This window comes from Tasmannia lanceolata, unplaced genomic scaffold (assembly GCF_043159265.1).
Source record: "Tasmannia lanceolata isolate RefF3 unplaced genomic scaffold, GAP_Taslan_0.1 ptg000023l, whole genome shotgun sequence".
NCBI lineage: Eukaryota > Viridiplantae > Streptophyta > Magnoliopsida > Canellales > Winteraceae > Tasmannia > Tasmannia lanceolata.
The window spans coordinates 18,965,154-18,980,028 of record NW_027518700.1 but is presented as its reverse complement, the minus strand read 5'-3'; the positions used below and the strand labels follow the sequence as shown (position 1 = coordinate 18,980,028).

At 40.1% G+C, this 14,875-nt stretch overlaps 1 protein-coding gene across 5 annotated transcripts in view; it reads left to right on the top strand.

Moving 5' to 3' along the window:
- The first annotated feature begins 1,439 nt into the window (after positions 1–1,439).
- Positions 1,440–14,875, top strand: part of LOC143856225 (uncharacterized) — a 62,228-nt gene continuing 48,792 nt past the window's right edge. For all 5 annotated transcript variants that reach the window (XR_013238134.1, XR_013238135.1, XR_013238133.1 and 2 more), the window contains exons 1-2: positions 1,440–2,004; positions 3,103–3,144. The gene's annotated coding sequence lies outside the window, so the exon portion shown is untranslated. The remainder of the gene's footprint in view (positions 2,005–3,102; positions 3,145–14,875) is intronic.

The window sequence follows — 14,875 nt, the reverse complement described above, 5'->3', positions numbered from 1 at the left end:
TTATGTTCACACCTCTCATCTTCCCTGGACAGCCCTACTAGTGTAATTTGACTACTTTTTTTTACACTATGGGGGGTGGTCCTAGTAACAAATGGGGTTCCAAAAATGAAGTGACATATTTTGCCCCCCCTTTCACTTCCTGGACAACCCTTTTAATGTATAAATTAATATATAATATATATTTAAATATATTAAATTCTTAACGAGCCTTAACGAGCCGAGTCTGGCCTAAATTAGGCTCGGCTCGTTAAGCTTAACGAGCCTGATGAGCCGGCTCGGCTCGGCTCATTAAGGATTCGAGCCGAGCTCGAATCCGAGCTTTTTTCGAGCCAAGCTCGAGCGGGCCTCCGTACCCGAGCCAAAATTGACACCCTTCCTACAAGGGGGTGATCCAATAAAATGTCGTGTGGGAAGAAGTTACCTTTATCACGGGTGCTTAGATCGTGTCATCCACGTGGGAAAGGCAAAGACGTTCGGACTAGGGGTGTCAATGGATCTAGACGGTCCGATGGATCGTCCGAATCCGAACGTTAATGAACGGGATCTAAACATATGAATAGGATCCATGGGCATATTTCGGATCATCAAATTTGAGATCCGAAAAATTTTGGATTGTGTATGGGCATGCCACAAATGCCCATTGGATAGTCACGATCCGAAATGGTTTACAAAAATACCCTCCAAATTTTGTTAATGCTAACCGTTCTATGAAGGGCATTTTGGTCAAAACCTCTCTTATTACTTAATGAATCGGATGGGAATGCGATTTCACTTATTTCAGTCGTTTCGTTTCATACGTTCACGAAGGAAGAGAGAGAGGGGTTTTGTTCTTTATGCATCATAAGCTAAGTTGTAATTTTGATTAGTTTTATTGTTTACAAGCATTATTATACACATAGATTAAACATAGATAAAATTTTAATTTAGTTGAAGAAAATGTATAGAGACACACTAATAGTGGACTGCAATTCTATCACTTTTTAAAAAAATTAATTGTTTACTTAGCTTAGTGGGACATTATAGGACACTCCGATGGACGGTTCGAATTAAAATGGATCGTGATCATGACGTGGAAAGTAGGATCCGAAGAACAATCCGACTCCGGCCCGACCGATAAGGAATTTGAATGGATCGTGACTGTGACATAGGTGGATCCGACCCGAAGTGGATCCGTTGACACCCCTAGTTCGGACAAGAGAGCCGTTGTGGTTTCTAAAACGATCTTCCCGCTTAAGTAATTTGAATATTGCAAGCCCGTATTTTTACTAAAACACCCCTCCCTATATGCATTCAGTTGACCGTCTCTTTTTAACAACCGAGGATTTATGAACCACGAGATGATAATTTATCCGATCTACGGTTATAAACTACACACGTGTTCATTGAGAATGTCGGTCGTTGTGCACCACGTGAGAGCACTGAGCTGGATTAACAGCTTCCTTCTTCAGCAATACAAGAGCCCATTTCCTATTCCGCCTCTGTTCATCCCCGAAGAAAAAAAAAATCTCGCTCTCTCTCTCTCTCTCATCATTTTATCAGAATCGTTTCTCCTCTTTGTTCCTCTGTATATACAATCGGATCCTCATCGATTCCTCTGATTTCCCCCCTCTTTCTCTTACTTTTTTGCTCTCTATCTCTCTACCTGTTCCTCAGAAAACCCTAAAAAAAATGCAAAAATCCATTTCGTATTCCGCCTCTGTCAAACCCTAACCCTAAAATCAAATCTCATTTTTTTTCCTCCTTCCCGAAAACCCTAACCCTTTTTCGCTTTATTTCTTTCCCAGAAAATGAAAAAAACCTCATGTAGAAGAATATTCATCTACAGATCTGTTTGATCTGTATACAGATCTGTTTGATCTGTAATCAGACCATTCTCTATATACACAAAACCCTAATTCTTTATTCCCTCTCGTTTTTTTCTTCTCTCTCCATGGCGACGAGAAATCGAACAACTTTGTACAGAGAAATCGTGCCTCTTAGCACCGAAGATCCCGGGAATTCCAGGTAGGGTTTCCTTTTTCTCTTTCAATTTCATGTGTTTTTAGGTTACAGAAACCTAATTTTTTTTATTTTGACCTGGTTTTGTGATCAGAATGCGGTTTCTGTGATTGATTTTGTTCCTTTTGATTCATGGAAGTATTTTCAGGTGTGTAATGATGGGGAGATGGGTAGAATTTCTTAGGATTTTTTTCTTCTGAAAAAGGACATTATAGAGAGTTGAACTGATTTGAGAAGTTATTTGGGAGAAGAAAATGGTTTAAAAGATGTAATCGTGGTAATAACATCTCTTATTTACCATTCAAAAGAAACATCTCCTCTACGGTTGTTGAAAGGCTTGAACTTCTTTGTTTTGGTTTAGGGTGGGTTTCTGAAACGCTTGATCTCTTCGTTTTGGGTTAGGTTTTCTGAAACGCTTGATCTTCTTTGTTTTGGGTTATAGGTTTCTGAATTGCCCGATCGCTTTGTTTTGTCCTTTTGGGTTAGGTTTTCTGAAACACTTGATCTCTCTCTCTCTGTCTCTCTCTGGTTAGGGTTTCGGTTGTTAGATTTGATTTCTGGTCTGGAGAAAGAGAGTTTCAGAGGCACTTTTCTTTCTCATTTGTGTGTTCTGATGATTTTATTTTTCAGGTTTTGTGGGGATTTAATTTTGGATGTTTTCAGGTTTTGGGGAATTAGGGTTTCTTCATGTCCATTTCCTTTCCTTTGTTCTGCAACGCCGATTTTTGGGTTCGTCTGATGGTGAATTCCTTTTTCGTTCTTTCTGTTCTTTGATAACTCATGGGAATTTCTTGTTTGATCAGCATTGGTTTTTGGTTCTTTCTTGAATTTTGCAACAACAATGATTTTTTTGTTTGATCAGCACTGATTTTTGGTTCTTTCTTTTCATTCTATGTAGGATTTCTAGGTTTCAGAATTGAGAGAGTCAGTTTGAATTTTTAGGATTTTATCTCACCTTTAGCATCATTAAAAAAAGGGGTTTTATCTGATTTTTATCTTATCACTCAGGTCTGATGTTGCAATTGGTTCAGTTTATGACTCCATGCTGCTAGTAGGATATATGTTTTTGACCTCTTCGATGATTTGCACTGTTTTATGTTTCAGGATTAATTTCTCCCACGGAACACCAAGATTCAATCACCAGAGGTTTTGTGCTACTATCCAATCACTATCTTTCCTTATCATTTTTTTTCTGTTCTTTTAAATTTTCTTTTACAAAATATTTATCGTGAATTCTAGCCTCATATCTTTATATTAGAAGGTGAAGTTAGGTAAAATGTCACCCTTTTTTGGCCATCTTCCTTTTATTTTCTTTTATGCATCCAAGTATAGCTTTGATGTCTCTTTTCGGACGAAATGCAACACCATGCCTAGTATTTTTTTTCCATAATATGTCAATGCATTTTTTGTTATGTTTTGCTGTGAGACATCTGATGATAATAGGGTTGTTTCTTACATGGGTTTGTGTTTTACTTCTGTGGACATGCCTACTCTTTTTTTCTCTTTTCATAATATGTCAATTCATTTTTCGTTATGTTCTGCTGTAAGACATCTGATGATAACAGAGTTATTTCTTCCATGGGTTTGAGTTCATCTAGATAAGACAACTAGAGCAGTCAAAGACCAAGGCCAATGCAAGATGGTCAATGTATATGGGAGAATTTGGATAGACTTTAGCATACATTCACAGACAAATCGCCATAGGCATTTACAAAGTGTAGTTCATATCAACTTTTCAATTTTTGTCAATTGTTTCCTTTTAAGACTTGGGCTTAACTGTACAGGCCATAACATATTGTTGGGGGCCCAATCCTTGACGGATTTTCAGGTACCGTGCAATCATTAGTATCAACCAAGCCCTTTGACATCTAAGTATTGCAGCCACCCTTCTTCCATTTGAAACTTCACTGAAACTTCAAAATAATCAAGCTTGATTGAGAGAAAGTAGGCAAGTTTTATCAAACTTGGATTTAAAGGAGGATTTTTTTGGGATATTGCTGTGTTGCAGCCATGAGGTTGGATCTCAGACATTCCCACACTCAGTTTATCCTCCCTTCCATTCATTCCAGTGTTTTTTGACAGAACCCAATTCTTAGTTTAGATTCCAAAGTATATTTTTTAGTTATCAATCATACCAATTGTCCTAGAGATCAAGAAAGTTGATTAGACAAACAAAACCAACTCTCTCCATGTTGTCATTTCTTAAACATGCTTTGCCTCAGAGGAAAAGAAAAAGCGGAGGAATTTGTTGCGACAGTTGCAACTTGCAACCAAAACAATCCGTCATGAATTACTTGGAGATAAAAATCGCATGCTACATGGCTCAAGGATGGCATAATTACTACCAGGGAGAAATATACAAATAAAGAGCAGTGGGCCATCACACTGGAAAATTCTCAGTCTCAATTCTATTCTGTCTGACAGGAAATGCTTCAATTCATGATAATTGCAAATAATTTCAAATGGATTTCAACTTAGGGTTTACTATTCTGTTGACACAAGAGGAAGGGATCACCACGTATAGATTTATCTGGGTTCAATCAAAGATGAAATCTTTCATTATGTATTTGGGAAGAGATCAACACTACTAGATTCGGCCATTATAAAAGTAATGGGGGCAAGTGCACGGCTAACAGTAGGATGCTGTCAAACTTTACTCAAGACCATGAACTTATTTACATCCTAAAGGATAGTGTGAGATACACTTGGAGAAACAATCAGTTCTCTTCAATCTTTAGCGGCTTGGCCAGATTTTTGATCTCGAAGGGTTGGGAAGATCAATTCTTAGAGGTTCGAATGATGACACTCCATAGACTTGTTTTCCACCATTGTACTCTACTATTTTCAAAGAATCAAAACTTTGAGAGTAAACCATTCATATTTAACTTTGCTCAGTGGGAAATCCATAGAATTGAGACTTGAATTGGTAACCAAGAAGAGTCCAAAATTGATGGTTCAAATATTACACTCCATGTTCAAACATTATTACTTTAAGGACAAGCTAAAATCCTAGAATACCAATTCATTTAAAACTTGTACAAATCACTTGGATGAGCTCTTATGCATGATCAAGCATATTGACACAATGAGCGAAAAAAGAGACATCAGAGAGTGAAGCTCAGTTATACATGGAGGATTAGGAAATATACGAAGGCACATCCTTACTTGGGAAGAAGTTAGTTGGACACAAAAATCACATGCTACATGGCTAAAGGATGACATAATTATTATCTAGAAGAAAGATACAATGATTAGTTTCAAAAAAGAAAGATACAGTGATTGCAGTGGGCCTTCACACCGAAAAATTCTTAGCACAGATTCGATTCAAGATGTTGGGAAATGATTTGATTGAAGAAGATTGTAAACAATTTCAAATGGATTCTAACTGGGGTCTACACGAGCAGAAGGGATCGCTTATGGATGTAACTGGCTACAGTTGCAACATGAAATCTTCTGTGATGTATTGGGGAAGTGATTAACACTGCCGGATTCACTCATGAGAAAAGCATGACATACGCGACTAGTAGTAGGAAGCAGTCGATCTTTATTCAAGATCAAAAACTTATTAACTTGCCAAAGAATGGTATGAGATACACGATTAGTAGTCGGAAGGAAGTCAATCTTTATTCAAGATCAAAAACCTATTAACTTGCCAAAGAATGGTGTGAGATTCACTTGAACCAATAGTTAGTTACATTCAATCTTTAGCGGCTTGGATAGATTTATTATGATCTCAAGGATTGGGAGGATCAATTCTTGGAGATTGGAGTGATGGCTCTCCTTAGACTGGTTTTTGACCATTGTCCTCTATGATTTTCGAAAGAGCAAAACTTCAAGAGTAAACCATTTAGACTTAACTTGGCATGGCACGAAATTCATGGAATTGAAATTGGAATTGATAACTGGCGGAAAGAGTGGAGAATTGATGGTTAGAATGATAAACTTTATGGGCAAACTGGAATACTTTAAGGAGAAGCTAAATTCCTGCTATACAAATTCATTTAAAGTTCATATAGATTGCATGGATGAGCTCTTAAGCATTATCAAGCATATCAACACGAGTGATGTAGGGAACTATCAAAGAGTGAAATTCATCAAATATGGAGGCTTAGACTACACACAAAGACACATCCTTAAGTGGGAGGAAATTATGCATATAAAGTCGCATTGGATATAATGTAACCTCGGATATTATGTTGCCTTCGGCTACAATGTCGCTTCGGATACTATTTTCTTTCGGATACAAGGTCGCTTCGGATACTATGTCGCCTTTGGATACAATGTCGCCTCGGATACAATGTTACCTCGGATATAAAGTCGCCTCGGATACAATGTAGCCCCGGATACTATTTTCTTTCGGATACGAGGTCGCTTCGGATACTATGTCGCCTCGGATGCTATGTCGCCTCGGATACTATGTTGCCTTAGAATATAATGTCGCCTTGAATACAATGTCGCCTTGGATACTGTTTTGCTTCCGGTTATAAGGTCGCCTCGGATACTATGTGGCTTTCGGATACAATGTCGCCTCAGATACTATGTTACCTCAGTTATAATCGGATACAATGTAGCCTTGGATAATATGTTGCCTTTGGCTACAATGTCGCTTCGAATACAATGTCGCTTCGAATACTATTTTGCTATCGGTTAGAAGGTCGCTTCGAATACAATGTCGCCCCGGATACAATGTTGCCTTAGGTATAACGTCACCTCGGATAATATGTTGCCTTCGGCTTCAATTTCTCTTCGGATACTATGTTGCCTTCAGATATTATTTTGCTTTCGGACACAAGGTCGCTTAGGATACTATGTCGCCTCGGATATAAAGTCGCTTCGGATAGAATGTTCCATCGGATATTATGTTGCCTTCGACAACAAGGTCGCATCGGATACTACGTTGCCTTCGGATATAATGTCGCCTTAGATACAATGTTGCCTCAGATACTATTTTCTTTGTCGCCTTGGATACAATGTCGCCTCGGATACTATGTTGCCTTCGGCAACAATGTCGCTTCGGAGACTATGTTGCCTTCAGATATAATGTCGCCTTGGATACTATTTTGCTTTCGGATACAAGGTCGCTTCGGATATAAAGTCGCCTCGAATACAATGTTGCCTCGGATATAAAGTTGCGTCGGATACAATATAGCCTCGGATACTATGTTGCCTTCGGCTACAATATCGCTTCGGATACTATGTTGCCTTCGGATATAATGTTGTCTCGGATACAATGTAGCCTCGAATACTATTTTGCTTTCGAATACAATACCGCCTCATATACAATGTTGCCTCATATACTATTGTCTTTTGGATACCAGATCGCTTCGGATACTATGTCGCCTTGGATACAGTGTCGCCTCGAAAATAAAGTCGCCTCAGATACAATGTAGCCTTGGATACTATGTGGCTTTCCGCTACAATGTCGCTACAGATATATTGTCACATCGGATTCAATTTAGCCTCGGATACTATTTTGCTTTCGAATACAAAGTCGCTTCGGATACTATGTCACTTTCGGATACAATGTTGCCTCGAATATAAAGTCGCTTCGGATACAATGTAGCATCGGATACTATGTTGCATTAGACTAAAATGTCACTTCGGATACTATGTTGCATTCGGATATAATGTCGCCTTGGAGATATTGTAGCCTCGGATAGTATTTTCTTTTGGAAACAAGGTTGTTTCGGACACTATGTCGCCTTCGGATATAATGTCGCCTCGGATAAAATGTCACCTCAGATACTGTATAGTCTGGATACTATGTTGCCTTCACATATAATGTCGCCTCAGATTCTATTATATCGGAGGCGATATTATAATGTTTACTTCAAATATATTGTTGCCTCGGATACTATGTTGCCTTAGGATATAATGTCGCCTCGGATGCAATGTAGCGTCGAATTTAATTTTCTTTCGGATACAAGGTCGCTTGGGATACTATGTCGCCTTCGGCTATAATGTCGCTTCTGATACAATGTTGCTTCGAATATTAAGTCGCCTAGGATACAATGTTGCTCTTCGACTACAATGTCGCTTCAGATACTCTGTTGCCTTCGGATATAATGTCGCCTCAATTACAATATAGCCTTGGATACTATTTTGCTTTCGGATACAGGGTCGCTTCGGATACAATATAGCCTCGGATACAATGTAGCCTCAGATACTATTTTGCTTTCGGATACAATGTCGCCTCGGATACAATGTCGCTTCGGTTACAATGCCGCCTCGGATACTATGTTGCCTTTGGCTACAATGTCGCTTCGGATACTATGTTGCCTTCGTTTATAATTTTGCCTCGGATACTATTATATCTGAGGCGATATTATAATGTTTCATTCGGATATATTGTTGACTCGGATACTATGTTGCCTTCGAGTATACTGTCGCCTCGGATACAATGTAGCGTCAGATAGTATTTTCTTTCGGATACAAGGTCGCTTGGGATAGTATGTCGCCTTTGGATATAATGTCGCTTCAGATACAATGTTGCTTTGAATATAAAGTCGCCTCGGATACAATGTTGCCCTTCGACTACAATGTCGCTTCGGATATTATGCTGCCTTCGGATATAATGTTGCCTCGGATACTATTTTGCTTTCGTATACGTGGTCGCTTCGGATACAATGTCGCGTCGAATATAATGTTGCCTCGGATATAAAGTTGCGTCGGATACAATGTAGCCTCGATTACTATGTTCCCTTCGGATATAATGTCGTCTCGGATACAATGTAGCCTCGAATACTATTTTGCTTTCGGATACAAAGTCGCTTCGGATAGTATGTCGCATTCGGATACAATGCCGCCTCAGATACAATGTTGCCTCTGATATAAAGTCGCGTTCGTTACAATGTAGCCGCTAATACTTTGTTGCCTTTGGCTACAATGTCGTTTCGGTCTCTGTTGCCTTCGGATACGATGTAGCCTCGGATACTATTTTGCTTTCGGATACAATGTCGCTTCTGGATACAATGTCGCCTCGGAAACAATCTTACCTCTGGTATAAAGTTGCCTCGGATGTAATGTTGCCCTTCGTCTACAATGTCGCTTCAGATATTATGTTTACTTCGGATATAATGTCGCCTTGGATACAATGTAGCCTCAGATACTATTTTGCTTTCGGATATAATGTCACGTCGGATACAATGTCGCCTCGGATACAATGTCGCTTCGAATACAATGTCGCCTCGGATACAATCTTACCTCTGGTATAAAGTTGCCTCAGATATTATGTTTACCTCGGAAATAATGTCGCCTCGGATACAATGTAGCCTCGGATACTATTTTGCTTTCTGATACAATGTCGCTTCTGGATACAATGTCGCCTCGGATACAATCTTACCTCTGTTATAAAGTTGCCTCGGATATAATGTTGCCCATCGTCTACAATGTCGCTTCAGATATTATGTTTACTTCGGATATAATGTCGCTTTGGATACAATGTAGCCTCAGATACTATTTTGCTTTCGGATATAATGTCACGTCGGATACAATGTCGCCTCGGATACAATGTCGCTTCGAATACAATGTCGCCTCGGATACAATCTTACCTCTGGTATAAAGTTGCCTCAGATATTATGTTTACCTCGGAAATAATGTCGCCTCGGATACAATGTAGCCTCAGATACTATTTTTCTTTCAGAAACTATGTCGCCTCGGATATAATGTTGCCCTTCGTCTACAATGTCGCTTCAGATATTATGTTTACTTCGGATATAATGTCGCCTTGGATACAATGTAGCCTCAGATACTATTTTGCTTTCGAATATAATGTCACGTCGGATACAATGTCGCCTCGGATACAATGTCGCTTCGAATACAATGTCGCCTCGGATACAATCTTACCTCTGGTATAAAGTTGCCTCAGATATTATGTTTACCTCGGATATAATGTCGCCTCGGATACAATGTAGCCTCAGATACTATTTTGCTTTCGGATATAATGTCACGTCGGATACAATGTCGCCTCGGATACAATGTCGCTTCGAATACAATGTCGCCTCGGATACAATCTTACCTCTGGTATAAAGTTGCCTCAGATATTATGTTTACCTCGGATATAATGTCGCTTCGGATACAATGTCTCCTCGGATACAATGTCGCTTCGGATACAATGTCTCCTCGGATACAATGTCGCTTCGGATACAATGTCGCCTCGGATACAATCTTACCTCTGCTATAAAGTTGCCTCAGATATTATGTTTACCTCGGAAATAATGTCGCCTCGGATACAATGTAGCCTCAAATACTATTTTTCTTTCAGAAACTATGTCGCCATCCGATACACTGCCGGCTCAGATACAATGTTGCCTCTGATATAAAGTCGCGTTGGTTACAATGTAGCCGCTAATACTTTGTTGCCTTTGGCTAGAATGTCGTTTCGGTCTCTGTTGCCTTCGGATATAATGTCGCCTCGGATACTAAATGTCGCTTCTGGATCCAATGTCGCCTCGGATACAATCTTACCTCTGGTATAAAGTTGCCTCGGATATAATGTTGCCCTTCGTCTACAATGTCGCTTCAGATATTATGTTTACTTCGGATATAATGTCGCCTTGGATACAATGTAGCCTCAGATACTATTTTGCTTTCGGATATAATGTCACGTCGGATACAATGTCGCCTCGGATACAATGTCGATTCGAATACAATGTCGCCTCGGATACAATCTTACCTCTGGTATAAAGTTGCCTCGAATATAATGTTGCCCTTCGTCTACAATGTCGCCCAGATATTATGTTTACTTCGGTAATAGTGTCACCTCGGATACAATGTAGCCTCAGATACTATTTTTCTTTCAGAAACTATGGCGCCATCCGATACAATGCCGGCTCAGATATAATGTTGCCTCTGATATAAAGTCGCGTTGGTTACAATGTAGCCGCAGATACTTTGTTGCCTTTGGCTACAATGTCGCTTCGGATATAATGTAGCCTCGGACACTGTGTTGCCTTTGGCTACAATGTCGCTTCGGATACTATGTTGCCTTCGTTTATAATTTTGCCTTGGATACTATTATATCTGAGGCGATATTATAATGTTTCATACGGATATATTGTTGACTCGGATACGATGTTGCCTTCGAATATACTCTCGCCTCGGATACAATCAGCGTCAGATTGTATTTTCTTTCGGATACAAGGTCGCTTGGGATAGTATGTCGGCTTTGGATGTCGCTACAGATACAATGATGCTTTGAATATAAAGTCGCCTCGGATACAATATTGCCCTTCGACTACAATGTCGCTTCGGATACTATGCTGCCTTCGGTTATAATATTGCCTCGGATACTATTTTGCTTTCGGATACATGGTCGCTTCGGATACAATGTCGCCTCGACTGTAATGTTGCCTCGGATATAAAGTTGTGTCGGATACAATGTAGCCTCCGATACTATGTTCCCTTCGGATATAATGTCGTCTCGGATACAATGTAGCCTCGAATACTCTTTTGCTTTCGGATACAAAGTCGCTTCGTATAGTATGCCACATTCGGATACAATGCCGCCTCAGATACAATGTTTCCTCTGATAGAAAGTCGCGTTGGTTACAATGTAGCCGCAAATACTTTGTTGCCTTTGGCTACAATGTCGTTTCGGTCTCTGTTGGCTTCGGATATAATGTCGCCTCGGATACATTGTAGCCTCGGATACTATTTTGCTTTCGGATACAATGTCGCTTCGGATACAATGTCGCCTCGGATACAATCTTACCTCTGGTATAAAGTTGCCTCGGATATAATGTTGCCCTTCGTCTACAATGTCGCTTCAGATATTATGTTTACTTCGGATATAATGTCGCCTCGGATACAGTGTAGCCTCAGATACTATTTTGCTTTCGGATATAATGTCGCTTCGGATACAATGTCGCCTCGGATACAATGTCGCTTCGGATACAATGTCGCCTCGGATACAATCTTACCTCTCCTATAAAGTTGCCTCAGATATTATGTTTACTTCGGAAATAATGTCGCCTCGGATACAATGTAGCCTCAGATACTATTTTTCTTTCAGAAACTATGTCGCCATCCGATACACTGCCGGCTCAGATACAATGTTGCCTCTGATATAAAGTCGCGTTGGTTACAATCTAGCCGCAGATACTTTGTTGCCTTTGGCTACAATGTCGTTTCGGTCTCTGTTGCCTTCGGATATAATGTCGCCTCGGATACAATGTTGCCTCGGATACTATTTTGCTTTCGGATACAATGTCGCTTCGGATACAATGTCGCCTCGGAGATAATCTTACCTCTGGTATAAAGTTGCCTTGGATATAATGTTGCCCTTCGTCTACAATGTCGCTTCAGATATTATGTTTACTTCGGATATAATGTCGCATCGGATACAATGTAGCCTCATATACTATTTTGCTTTCGGATACAATGTCGCCTCGGATACAATGTCGCTTCGGATACAATGCCGCCTCGGATACTATGTTGCCTTTGGCTACAATGTCGCTTCGGATACTATGTTGCCTTCGTTTATAATTTTGCCTCGGATACTATTATATCTGAGGCGATATTATAATGTTTCATTCGGATATATTGTTGACTCGGATACTATGTTGCCTTCGAGTATACTGTCGCCTCGGATACAATGTAGCGTCAGATAGTATTTTCTTTCGGATACAAGGTCGCTTGGGATAGTATGTCGCCTTTGGATATAATGTCGCTTCAGATACAATGTTGCTTTGAATATAAAGTCGCCTCGGATACAATGTTGCCCTTAGACTACAATGTCGCTTCGGATATTATGCTGCCTTCGGATATAATGTTGCCTCGGATACTATTTTGCTTTCGTATACGTGGTCGCTTCGGATACAATGTCGCGTCGAATATAATGTTGCCTCGGATATAAAGTTGCGTCGGATACAATGTAGCCTCGATTACTATGTTCCCTTCGGATATAATGTCGTCTCGGATACAATGTAGCCTCGAATACTATTTTGCTTTCGGATACAAAGTCGCTTCGGATAGTATGTCGCATTCGGATACAATGCCGCCTCAGATACAATGTTGCCTCTGATATAAAGTCGCGTTCGTTACAATGTAGCCGCTAATACTTTGTTGCCTTTGGCTACAATGTCGTTTCGGTCTCTGTTGCCTTCGGATACGATGTAGCCTCGGATACTATTTTGCTTTCGGATACAATGTCGCTTCTGGATACAATGTCGCCTCGGAAACAATCTTACCTCTGGTATAAAGTTGCCTCGGATATAATGTTGCCCTTCGTCTACAATGTCGCTTCAGATATTATGTTTACTTCGGATATAATGTCGCCTTGGATACAATGTAGCCTCAGATACTATTTTGCTTTCGGATATAATGTCACGTCGGATACAATGTCGCCTCGGATACAATGTCGCTTCGAATACAATGTCGCCTCGGATACAATCTTACCTCTGGTATAAAGTTGCCTCAGATATTATGTTTACCTCGGAAATAATGTCGCCTCGGATACAATGTAGCCTCGGATACTATTTTGCTTTCTGATACAATGTCGCTTCTGGATACAATGTCGCCTCGGATACAATCTTACCTCTGTTATAAAGTTGCCTCGGATATAATGTTGCCCATCGTCTACAATGTCGCTTCAGATATTATGTTTACTTCGGATATAATGTCGCCTTGGATAAAATGTAGCCTCAGATACTATTTTGCTTTCGGATATAATGTCATGTCGGATACAATGACGCCTCGGATACAATGTCGCTTCGAATACAATGTCGCCTCGGATACAATCTTACCTCTGGTATAAAGTTGCCTCAGATATTATGTTTACCTCGGAAATAATGTCGCCTCGGATACAATGTAGTCTCAGATACTATTTTTCTTTCAGAAACTATGTCGCCTCGGATATAATGTTGCCCTTCGTCTACAATGTCGCTTCAGATATTATGTTTACTTCGGATATAATGTCGCGTTGGATACAATGTAGCCTCAGATACTATTTTGCTTTCGGATATAATGTCACGTCGGATACAATGTCGCCTCGGATACAATGTCGCTTCGAATACAATGTCGCCTCGGATACAATCTTACCTCTGGTATAAAGTTGCCTCAGATATTATGTTTACCTCGGATATAATGTCGCCTCAGATACAATGTAGCCTCAGATACTATTTTGCTTTCGGATATAATGTCGCTTCGGATACAATGTCGCCTCGGATACAATGTCGCTTCGGATACAATGTCGCCTCGGATACAATCTTACCTCTGCTATAAAGTTGCCTCAGATATTATGTTTACCTCGGAAATAATGTCGCCTCGGATACAATGTAGCCTCAGATACTATTTTTCTTTCAGAAACTATGTCGCCATCCGATACACTGCCGGCTCAGATACAATGTTGCCTCTGATATATAGTCGCGTTGGTTACAATGTAGCCGCTAATACTTTGTTGCCTTTGGCTAGAATGTCGTTTCGGTCTCTGTTGCCTTCGGATATAATGTCGCCTCGGATACAATGTAGCCTCGGATACTATTTTGCTTTCGGATACAATGTCGCTTCTGGATACAATGTCGCCTCGGATACAATCTTACCTCTGGTATAAAGTTGCCTCGGATATAATGTTGCCCTTCGTCTACAATGTCGCTTCAGATATTATGTTTACTTCGGATATAATGTCGCCTTGGATACAATGTAGCCTCAGATACTATTTTGCTTTCGGATATAATGTCACGTCGGATACAATGTCGCCTCGGATACAATGTCGCTTCGAATACAATGTCGCCTCGGATACAATCTTACCTCTGGTATAAAGTTGCCTCGAATATAATGTTGCCCTTCGTCTACAATGTCGCCCAGATATGATGTTTTCTTCGCTAATAGTGTCACCTCGGATACAATGTAGCCTCAGATACTATTTTTCTTTCAGAAA